At 42.6% G+C, this 12,753-nt stretch overlaps 1 protein-coding gene across 5 annotated transcripts in view; it reads right to left on the bottom strand.

Annotated features, from left to right (window-relative positions):
* dpp6a (dipeptidyl-peptidase 6a) overlaps window positions 1-12,753 on the bottom strand; it is a 1,586,533-nt gene that overhangs the window by 315,303 nt on the left and 1,258,477 nt on the right. The gene's annotated exons all lie outside the window — the stretch shown is intronic.

The following is a 12,753-nucleotide window of genomic DNA, read 5'->3' on the forward strand; positions in this document are numbered from 1 at the left end:
ATAAATAGTTGATGTTTCAGTGCAAGACTTTTGATCAGGACTGGAAAGGAAGGGGGAAGAAACTAAAATAAGAAGATAAGGAGTACAAGTTGGCAGGTGATAGGTGAGACCAGATGAGGGGAGTGAGGGAGTGGAGGGGTGGGGATGAAGCGAGAAGCTGGGTGGTGACTAGATGAAAAGATAAGAGCTGGAAAAGAAGGAAGCTGACTGGAGAGGAGAGCGGACCATGGAAGATACAGGAGGAGGAGGACCAGAGGGAGGTGCTAGAAGGGAAGGGGTAAGAGGGGAAACAGAATGGGGAATGGAAAAAAAAATGGCAAAAGATCACAGAATATTTAAAAGCATAATGAATAATGCACTATTCAAACTGCAGACGATTTAGCAACCACTGCATTTCATAAACCAACATAATGCAAATCAGATCACCTGCTTCACTAATGTTGGTTGAGGAATATTGACCAAGGTTCCTGCTCTTCTTACAAGAACATTTAACAGAGGACAGGCTGGGGCTTTGGGTTAACTCCTCATCCCCTCATTTAAAGAGTAGAGTCATAAAGTTGTACAGCACCCATCCTGTCCATGTTGACCATCAAGTCCCCGTTTACACTGAAATTACACTAATGTCATTCCATTCTCTCACATTCCCATCAACTCTGCCACCTTCCACTACACATGTCTTTGGGGTGGGGAGCACTCAGGGGAAACTCATGGAGAATCTGTTAAACTCCACACAGACAGCACCAGAGGTCAGGATTATGGTCATAGAGCACTACAGCACAGAAACAGATCCTTCCCATCTAGTCCATGCCAAACTATTATCTGCCTAGTCCTATCAACTTGACTGTGGACCATAGATCTCAGTATTTATCCCATCCATGCACTTATCCAAACTTCTCTTAGATGTTACAATTAAACCGGTATTTAACTCTTCCACTGGCACCTCGTTCCATATTTACAATGCCCTCCAGGTGTAGAAGTTTCTTCTCAGATTCCTCTTAAATATTTCACCTTTTATCCTTTTTATCCTAAACCTATGACCTCTAGTTCTAGTCTTCACCCAACCTGATCAGAAAAGACAGCAAGCATTTGCCTATCTATCATTATCATCATTATCTGCCGTGTCGTATTAACGTGGGCAATTATGGTATTATCCATAATTGTTCTTGGCAAATTTTTCTTCAAAGGTGGTTTGCCAGTACCTTCTTCTGGTCCATTATCCTGATCTCTGGTGCTGTCTATGTGGAGTTATTCTTATCAATCTACACCTCACATAATTTTGTATATCTCTATAACATTTCCCTTCATTCTCCTGCACGCTGGTGAATAAAGTCCTAACCTATTCAACCTTTCCCTATAACTCTGGTCCTCAAGTCCCAGCAACATCTTTGTTAATTTCTCTGCACTCTTTTCAAGCTTGTTGATTTCTTCTCTGTAGGCAGGTGACCAGAACTGCCCACAGTACTCCAAATTTGGCGTCTCCAACTTTTAAAACTTCAAAACATAACATTCAACTCCTGTACTCAACGCTCTGATTTATGAAGGGCAGTGCTCTCTTTACAACCCTGCCTACCTGTGACTGAGCTCAGGTTGCTGCCATTGCCAGGCTCTATCAGTTGCACCATTCCTATGTTTGAAAGAGCTAATGATGCAGTTACATTTGGTATGTGTCAAGTTTGATCCAAATATTTCATATCATATTTTATCTCGCTTATGTTAATTGAGCAATTATTTTCAAACTTGTACGTAATAATTACTTAATTAATATTGGAAACATTTTCAAACTGCTTTGAATCCCTGATTTCTGGGCATGTGTTCCATCTTGCAATTCACAATTTCATTTAATTAATTACCTTTTCTATTTGCATAAAGGGCTAACCTTTGTTGAAATTGGAAAGAATTATCTGAATTGGGGAAGATAAACTTCAGCATTCATTACTTTCTCGTTTCATTGCCTGAGGGCAATGCACATTAGGAACTGATTAGTGTCAAAAAGATCAAATATTTGCATCAGTGTAAATGTTTTGGCTGATTTGCATATTTGTAGTTTCTTTATTGTTTCCCTGCACTCCATTTCCTCTGTAGCCACTACATTTATTCTGCATTGTTACTGTTCTGTCTTATTCTACCTGAATACACTGTGTAATGATCTGATCTGTGTGAACAGTATGCACAAGAAACTTTACACTGTATCTTGGTACATGGGACAATAATAAACCAATTCCAATACCGATACCAACACCAATAATGTTGTTTCTGGTGCAGCTGTGCGCTCTGTCATTTGGAACAGCTCATTCTAAATTATAGGCAAACTGAGCTCACATTTGCAATTCAATCAAAAGTCACAGCATTGTGAGCAATATTACTTTTCAGCATTCCACAACCTGGTGCACGATATTTTCTAATCTTTTCATCTCCTCCCAAGTATCCGTAATAAACTAGGTAAGTAGATATTCAATTTAGGCTTCCAAAGCTTTTGGATTACTGCATTTTTTTATATCATTGTACAACAGCTGTGATGCGAGTGATCCCAAGAACAAATATATCGGCCAAGAAAGCAACTTACATTCAAGCCAAAAAAAGTTCTTGTTCCATATATTGTGAATTTAAACATCAAGTTTATGAAAAAAGCTGGTCCAATTCTATGAAAGCAGGTATAGGGTGGCAATGTAACATAGTGGTTAGCAACATGTTATACAGTACAGCTGTAACACCAGCCTGGTTTGGAAATACCAATACCTCTGAACGGAAAATCATACAAAAATAGTGAATACAGCCCAATCCGTCACAGGTAAGACCCTCGCCACCATCCACACCAACAAGGAGCGCTGTTGCAGGAAAGCAGAATCCATCATAAAGGATCCCCACCTTTCAGGCCATGCTGCCTTCAAGAAGGAAGTACAGGAGCCTCAGGACACACACCACCAATTCTGGAACAATTATGAACCCTCAATCATCAGGCTTTTGAACCTGAGGGGATAACTTCACTCACCATCACTGAACTGTTCACACAACCTATAGGACTCTTCACCTCATGCTCTCAATACTTATTGCCTGTTTATTTGTTATTATTATTTTATATATTTTTTTCTTTTTGTACTTGTACCTTTTGTTGTCTTTAGCACATTGGTTGTTTGTCTGGCTAGTGAGTGGTTTTCACTGTTTCTATTGTGTCTGTTTGCATTTACTGTGAATGCCCACAAGAAAATGTATCTCAGGATGGTATATGGTGACATATATGAGCTTTGATAATAAATATACTTTGAACTTTGAACACTGGTGTTCAATTCCTGCCGCTGTCTGTAAGGAGTTTGTATGTTCCCCCCGTAACTTCGTGGGTCTCATCCAGGTATGATCAGTTCTCTCCTGCATTCCAGAGATGTAGGGTTAGTGAGTTGTGGCTATGCTACATTGACACTGGAAGCACAGCAACACTTGCGGGCTGACCCCAGCACAATCCTTGCTGATTTGATTTGATGCATACAACATATTTCACTGTATGTTTTGAAGCACATGTGACAAATCTCTTATGCACAGCCTTCATGAGTTTTGGCTCCTTGCCATTTTGATTGCCCATCCACTGTCATCTGTCTGTCTGTAGTCCCATGCATTGCTATAATGAAGCCCAACACTAGCTTGATGAACAATGCCTCTTCTATCTGGGCATATTGCAGCTTTCCAGACTCATGCGAAGCATGCAGTAGTGCAGCGGTAGCCGGGACATACCCAGCACATCTTTAAGAAAAAGCCAAAATAAACAAGCTAATTAATTAGGTGCCACCCGGCACGTAAATGTCGGCCCAGATCAGAGGCATTTTCTCAGCAATCAGTGGGGACCACTGATCTATTTGTAATTTTGGTTCAGGTTTTCTTGCTCTATCTCTATTGTTCTAGTTCTATGCTCAGAGAGACACTCAGTGGCCACTTTGTTAGGTACATCTGTACACCTGCTCATTAACGCAAATAGCTAATCAGCCAGTCACGTGGCAGCAATTCAATGCATTAAAGCATGCAGACATGGTCAAGAGGTTCAGTTGGTGTTTAGACCAAACATCAGAATGGGGAAAGAATGTGATCCAAGTGATTTTGACTGTGGAATGATAGTTGGTGTCAGAAGGGGTGGTTTGAGTATCTCAGAAACTGCTGATCTCCAGTGTATAGTTTGCAGAGAATGGAGTGAAAAGCTATAAAAATAAATTCAGTGGGCAGCAGTTTTGTGGATGAAAAGGTCTTGTTAATGAAAGAGATCAAAGGAGAAGAACCAGACGTTTCAAGCTTCCAGGAAGACAACAGTAACTCAAATAACCACACGATGCAATCGAGGTTTGCAGAAGAGCATCTCTGAACATACTTGTTGAACCTTGAAGTGGATGGGCTACAGAAACAGAAGACCATGAACCTACTTTCAGTGGCCACTGAGTGTAGGTAATTTATACTTAAGATATTTAGTCATAGTCATACTTTACTGATCCCGGGAGAAATTGGTTTTCGTTACAGTTGCACTATAAATAATAAATAGTAATAGAACCATAAATAGTTAAATAGTAATATGTAAATTATGCCAGTAAATTATGAAATAAGTCCAGGACCAGCCTATCGGCTCAGGGTGTCTGACCCTCCAAGGGAGGAGTTGTAAAGTTTGATGGCCACAGGCAGGAATGACTTCCTATGATGCTCTGTGCTGCATCTCGGTGGAATGAGTCTCTGGCTGAATGTACTCCTGTGCCCACCCAGTACATTATGTAGTGGATGGGAGACATTGTCCAAGATGGCATGCAACTTAGACAGCGTTCTCTTTTCAGACACCACCGTGAGAGAGTACAGTTCCATCCCCACAACATCACTGGCCCTACAAATGAGTTTGTTGATTCTGTTGGTGTCTGCTACCCTCAGCCTGCTGCCCCAGCACACAACAGCAAACATGATTGCACTGGCCACCACAGACTCGTAGAACATCCTCAGCATCGTCCGGCAGATGTTAAAGGACCTCAGTCTCCTCAGGAAATAGAGATGGCTCTGACCCTTCTTGTAGACAGCCTCAGTGTTCTTTGACCAGTCTAGTTTATTGTCAATTCGTATCTCCAGGTATTTGTAATCCTCCACCATGTCCACACTGACCCCCTGGATGGAAACAGGGGTCACCGGTACCTTAGCTCTCCTCAGGTCTACCACCAGCTCCTTATTCTTTTTCACATTAAGCTGCAGATAATTCTGCTCACACCATGTGACAAAGTTTCCTACCGTAGCCCTGTACTCAACCTCATCTCCCTTGCTGATGTATCCAACTATGGCAGAGTCATCCGAAAACTTCTGAAGATGACAAGACTCTGTGCAGTAGTTGAAGTCCGAGGTGTAAATGGTGAAGAGGAAGGGAGACAAGACAGTCCCCTGTGAAGCCCCAGTGCTACTGATCACTCTGTTGGACACACAGTGTTGCAAGCACACGTACTGTGGTCTGCCAGTCAGGTAATCAAGAATCCATGATACCAAGGAAGCATCCACCTGCATCGCTGTCAGCTCCTCCCCCAGCAGAACAGGGCGATTGGTGTTGAACGCATATATTTTAATATATGGAGAGTATAGCTGAGCTACGATATGGGCAAATATTTTTAAGGTGGCATGGTAATGTAATGATTATCACAATCATTTTACTGGACTATCTGTAAGATCAGGGTTTGATTCCTGTTGCTGTCTGTGAGGAGTTTGTACGTTGTCCCTGTGGATTTCCTCCGGGTGCTCCGGTTTCCTCCCACATTCCAAGAGATGTACAGTTAGCAAGTGTAAACTATGGCAAGCTTTGCACACTGAACAGCACAACCTTTGCTGATTTGATCTGATGCAATGCATTTCATTGTGTTTTAATATACAGAGCCATAGTCAAAGAGTGGTACACCTCAAAAACAGGCTCTTTGGCCCATCTATTATTCTATGCCAAGCTATTATCCTGCCTATTCCCATTGACCCGAGCCAGACCATAGTCCTCCTTACCCCTCCCATCCATGTATTAATCAATTTTCTCTTTAATGCTCAAACCAAACTGGCAAATACTGAAATTGATCTTGTATATGTGACAAATAAAGCTAATCTAATCTATTCTAATCTAATTAATGTTACCAAATGAATATTATTGGGGTCCGTACGTCATGAGTTATTCACTTATTTCAATCACACTTTCCTTTTCTTTCCCTCATTCTCCTTCAGTTACAATAAGGGTACAATAGCGGTTAATGTGGTGATATTATAGCTTGGGGCGTCAGAGCTTGGAGTTCGATTTGTCTGTAAGCAAGTCTGTAGGGTCCTTGTGCACGTGGGTTTCCTCTGGGTGCTCCGGTTTCGTCCTACACTCTAAAGACGTACCGGTTAGTAGGTTAGTTGGTCATTGTAAATTGTTCCACGATTAGACTGGGGTTAAATTGGTGGGTTGGTGGGTTGCTGGGTGGCCAAGCTCGAAGGGTCGGAAGGGTCCCTTTAGCACTGTATCTCTAAAAAGAAGAATTGAGGGACTCAAAGCTGGAAACTTGGTGGTGAATTACAGGGTTCCGTATAATTTCTCGCTCTTAATGCTTACTGATAGTCTGCGGGGATAATAGTAACACTAGTGCAGAAGGCAGTGATGAGAAAGCTTTTCCAGTGCTCTCAGAGAAAGGAAACTGACAGCTTTTACGACAAAAGAATGTATCGACCACATCTCAGTCACAATGAAACCATTGACATGCTGAGAAATTGTGAAAACCCCAGAGAGCTCCTGAGTCAGAACTCTGACAGCAATACTGGAAGGCATGCAGAAGCTGGTTTTTAAAGGTCTCCCAGCCTTGCACATCGATCACCTCTGGTTACAGGTGTAGACAGCTTTGCCTGATCCACTTGAAGACCATTCAGAGGTGCTGCCTCAGGAATTAGCGAAGAGGGAGCTTGGGCTGCAGCAAACCGATTGTACGGGCAAAATTATTGGCCAGGGGGGTGGGGGCGGGGTGTTGAATGGGGTAGGAGTGGAGTCACTGCAATTTAAGGTCCTATAAAGGCCAGCAAGATACAGTGGCATGATGCACTCTGCCATTCAAAGAAAATTTATTATTAAAATATGTATATGTCACCACATACTATGCTGAGATTCATTTTCTTGTGGGCATTCACAATAGAACAAAAAAACCCACAGAATCAATGAAACGTTACACACAATGTAAGATTGACAACCAATGTGCAAAAGCAAATAAACCATGCAAATACAAAAAAAGGTAATAATAAATAAACAAAATAGATAGATAAATGACATTGAGATTATGATTTGTCAAATTCTTGAAAATGAGTCTATAGGTTGTGGAATCAGTTCAGTGTTGAGGTGAGTAAAGTTATCCATGCCAGTTCGAGAGTCTGATGGATGAAGGGTAATAACTGTTCCTGAACCTGGTAGTGTGGGATCTAAGGCTTCTGTAACTCCTTCTCAATCTGCAGTAAGAAGAGAGCGTGGTCTGGATGGTAGTAGTGCTCAGCAATGAAAAATAACCTGGTCCTGTTCCTCTCTACCTCATGGAAGTGGGTTAGTGGGTGAGGAGGGATAAAATCATTGAGGGAGAAGGTGGCCATGCAAATCAGAGTGGGCTAGTTTGGGCTGGAAGTAACTTGCAGTAATTTGAAATTAGTGGGATTTTCACAATAAAGTCTGTAAGGTTTTATGTATGGAACCCGGACACTCAGTGTAGCAGCTAAAAGCAGGTTTCTCTGACAGTTTGGAGATAGCAGAGGCTGCAGACACTGGTGGAACCATAGTAACAACCAAGCTAATGTAGGAACTCAAACACGAGGAAATCTGTAGAAGCTGGAAATTCAAACAACACACACAAAAAATGCTGGTGAATGCAGCAGACCAGGCAGCATCTACAGAAAGAGGTACAGTCGACGTTTCGGACCGAGACCCTTCCGTTAATTTCCATTAATGCCCCACCTCCCCTTCGTACCCCATCCCTTATTTATTTATTTATCTATCTTCCCCGCCCCCCTTTTTTCTCACTTTTTTCTCCCTCTGTCCTTCTCACTATAACTCCTTGCCCATCCTCTGAGTCCCCCCCCTTTCTTTCTCCGTAGGCCGCCCGTCCCGTGATCCTCTCCCTTCTCCAGCCTCGTATCCCTTTTGCCAATCAACTTTCCAGCTCTTAGCTCCATCCTGTCCCCTCCTGTCATCTCCTACCATTTCGGATCTCCCCCTCCCCCTCCCACTTTCAAATCTCTTACTAGCTCTTCTTTCAGTTAGTCCTGATGAAGGGTCTCGGCCCGAAACGTCGACTGTACCTCTTCCAATAGATGCTGCCTGGCCTGCTGCATTCACCAGCATTTTTTGTGTTTGTTGCTTTACTGTAGGAACTCAGTGGGTTGTGCAGCATCAATGGAGAGAAGGAACTGCCAATGTTTCAGGTCAACAATTTCTTCCCTCCCACAGATGCTGCTTGACACACTGAGCTCCTCGAGCAGACTGTATGTTTCTCTCTGATATCTCAGAATCAAAATCAGAATCAGATTTATAATCACTGACATATAGTTTGTCATGAAATTTGTTTTTCTGAAGCAGCACTCCAGTGCAACACATAACAAATAACTATAAATCACAATAGGATACATATCAAAATAAATCAACAGTGCAAGAGAGAGCAAAATAGTAAGGTAATGTCCAATGGCATAGAGGAAGACACCGTTCCTAAAACATTGAGTGTGCATCCTAGGCTCCTGTACCTCCTTGCTGACAGTAGGACATTTTCTGGATGTTGAGGGTTCTTAATGATGGGTGCCATCGTCTTGAGGCACTGCCTTTTGAACCAATAGGAATTACACTTCTCAGTTATGAAAACGTTTCCTTTCCTTTCTCCATTCCAGTTTCTAACCATGCTTTCTCCAACAGCACTTCCCAGACACAGGGCTTCTATCACCAAAAGCAGCTGAAGGGTGTGCACCTGCAGGTCACGCGTTATTCTGTCTTGGAAATCAATAGTGCTTTTCCCTTCTGGATAATACCACTCTGGGATGCATTCACCAGAAGGTCTGCAGAGGTTCGAGAAGGCTGCCACCTTCTCCAGAGCATTAGGGGTGGGAGGCAAATGACACCTTTGCCACCAGTGTCTGCATTTGTAAATTTAAAAAAATGAAAAGCAACTGTGTGAGACTAAGTCCCTTCTCAACATGGAATGGTACATCACAGAAACGGGCCCACAGTGTCTGTGCTGAACTTAATCCCCTCTGCCTACATACAATCCATATCCCTCCATATTCATGTGCCTTTCTAGAAGCTTCTTCAATGCTACTGTCGTATCTTCTTTCACTACCAACCCTGGCAGCACCTTCCAGGCACCAAGCAGTCCCGCTGCAGTGCTTTGAACCAAAGCACCAACAACTTCTATCCTCCCACAGGTGCTGCCTGACCCACTGACTTCTTCCAGCATATTGTTTGTTGATCCAGGCATCTACCATGCTCTGTGCAAAAAAAAATTGTCCTGTAAATCCCCTTCAAACATTCCCACCCCCCTCCTCAGCTTTAAATTATGCCCTCAATTACTCAACATTTCCATCCTGGGACAAAGGCTCTGTCCATCTACCCTATCTATGGTAGGGTAGATACATCTCTATCAAAGGAGGTGTAAGACGCTCCTTCCCTTCACTGGTGTGTAAGTCATCCTTGGGCAAGGTGTAGCTCTTGCTTTGCTACCCACCCCCCCCCCCCACCACCTCCACTGGTCAGGGTCATGTGAAGCCATGGGAGGTGGTGGTGGATGGTCGTCTGACTAAATCCTGGCTATGCAAACACTGATGCAGGCAATCTCTGAAGAGTAATGATAATGGCTGGGGTCACCCATCTTGTAAAGACACTGCCCAGAAGAAGGCAATGGCAAACCACTTTTGGAGAAAAATTTGCCAAGAACAATCATGGTCATGGAAAGACCATGACTGTCTACTTCATACGACAAAGCACTTAACGACGATGATGATGACCCTATCATAATTTTATCAAATCTCTCCCATGCTTCCGATGTTCCAGAGAAGAAAACCCAAGTTTGTCCAATTACTAATTACCAATGCTTTCTGATCATGACATCATCCTGGAAAACCTCTTCTGAACCCTCAGCATAGCCTTTGCATCCTTCCTGTTAGGCGGCAACCAGAAGTGTACGCAGTACTCTAAAATATTTGCACGGGGTCCAAAGAGTGAGTGCATCAGTGAGTCCGGAAATTGAGGCCTGATTGCTGAAGCCGTGGGTCTGCAAGTCTGTAGGCCCACTGGGAAAGTCAGAGGCCCAATGATTTTCAAGTCCACTGAAGGCCGAAGGCCTGGAGGCAGCATGTCCTGTGTTTGGAGGCCTGTCTGCATGTGAGAGTGGCTGGGTAGTTGAGGGGGTAGGGGAAGGGGCTTATTGTGTGGGTTTTTTTGCTGTTGTTGTGTTGTTCTGAATACTTGCGCATGCGATGTTGGCGCTGGAGTGCATGGCAACACTTGTGGGTTGACCCCAGTCTATCCTCAGGCTGGGTTGGTTGCTAACACAAATGATGCATTTTATGGTGTGCTTCAATGCACATGTGATTAATAAATGAACCTGAAACTGAAAAGGAGTTCAAAGCGTAATCTGCCAGTATCTTTGAACTAGCTATCGTGTTTTATCTTCTCTGGCAGTTTGAAAGTCCAATGGAGCTACCAAGTGACTCATGAAAATTTACAGCCTGGCTAGTAACTAATTGAAATTCCCAAACCATTGGTTTAGACGATAATTTTATACTCTCACTTTTAAAGATTTATTACTGCATTAAATCAATGCTGGCAATGGTGAATATATGTAAAGGCAGCCCACACTTCCAGACTGGCACTTTCCACTGAACATTAAGTCAGGAAAATAATTAATGTAAGATCTGTTCCATCAAAGTAAGATTATCCTCTTGGGTCTAATTTGCTTTCTTAATATTGTATTTTTTTAAAAAATTGTTGGAGCTTGTGCTTACATGGAGTACTTCCAAACCTCAGAACACCTCAGAGCACTTTATAGTCAATGAAGGACCCCGCAAGTGTTACCACTGGCAAAAAGTAGGCAGCAAAATTCAATATGATCTACATGATAATGGACAAAAGTTTGAAGTTCAAAGTAAATTTATTATCAAAGTATTTACTTATGTCACCATATACTATCCTGAGATTCATTTTCTTGCAGGCATTCACAGTAAAACAATAAGGTCCACCAGGATTGAAGGAAAACTACACACACACAGGTATCTTAAATGATACCTTTGTATGTGCCTCCACCACTTCCACTGGCATTTGTCCCATATACTCAGCACCCTCTGGAGAAAATGTTGCCCTGTGAGTCCCTTTTAAAATCTTTCCCCGCTCATCCTAAACCTTTGCTCCCTAGTTTTGGACTCACCTACCCAGGGGCAAAGATTGTCATCATCCACCCTATCCATGCCTCTCATAATTTCATTTTTCTACATTCCAAGGAATATAGACCTAGCCTGGCCGACCTCTCACTACAACTCTTGCCCTCTAGCCCTTCCAACATTCTCACAAATCTTTTATGTACTCTTACCAATACGACCACGTTTTTCTTATAACAGAGAGACCAAACCTGTACACAGTTTCCTAACTGCAGCCTCACCAATGACTTGTACAACTCTAATATAATATCCCTGTTCCTATACTCAGTGGCCTGACTGATGAAGATCAATGTGCTTAAACACCAAACTCACCACCCTTTCTACCTAAGATACTTTTGTTTAATAAACTACTGTATATATTTCTAGTCTGAGATCCACCTGTTCCAATACATTCCCTAAGTGCCCTACTATTCAAAGTATAAGTCCTATGTTAGCTTGACTTTCCAAAGTTCATCACCTCATACACATCATTTGCAAATCCTTGATCCACTTTTCCAACTAATTAAGATCCCCAAGTAATCTAAAATAACCTTCCTCACAATCAAAACCTCCCAATTTTGTGTCATCCTCAAACTAACTGATTCAATGAGATATTTCAAAATGATCAAACCCAACCTGTTCTCGTAAAGTGAAAAGCCAGGGATAACAATAAAGGCAACCCCGGATGTCGAGAAACACCGAGGTTGAATAAAGAGGGAAAATAAAGCATGTGACAAGTAGAACATCACACACAAAATGCTGGAGGAACTCAGCAGGTCAGGAATAAACAGCCAACATTTCGGGCTGAGATCTTTCTTCAGGACTGGAAAAGGGGAAAGATGTCAGAATATAAAAATGGCGGGAGGGGATGAAGGATGGCTAAAAGATGATAGATCAAGCCAGGTGGGCGGGAAAGGTAAAAGGATGAAGAAGAAAAAATCTAGTAGGAGAGAAGAGAAGACCATCAGAGAAAGGGAAGGAGGAGGAGCACTGGGGGAGGTGATAGACAAGTGAGGAGAAGAGGTAAGAAGCCGGAGTGGGAATAGAAGAGGGGAAGAGGGAGTGAAAAGATACCAGAAGGAGAAACTGATATCTATGCGACTAGGTTGGAGGCTACCTGGAGAATACGGGGTGTCGCTCCTCCTTCATCATGACAAAAGAGGAGGCCATGGACCGACATGTTGGAACGAAAATGGGGAGAGGAATTAAAATCGCTGGTCCATGGGAATCTCTTCAGAATCTCCTGTGTGTATGTGACAAATAGACGGAACTAAAGCAGGATTCTTATCAAAAATATAGAAAGCTTAGGAAGTCACTTAAAAAGGAAATAGGGAAGTCATAAAAAAAAACCGACGTATAAAATTGAGATGAATC

Source organism: Mobula hypostoma, chromosome 3 (genome assembly GCF_963921235.1).
Source record: "Mobula hypostoma chromosome 3, sMobHyp1.1, whole genome shotgun sequence".
NCBI lineage: Eukaryota > Metazoa > Chordata > Chondrichthyes > Myliobatiformes > Myliobatidae > Mobula > Mobula hypostoma.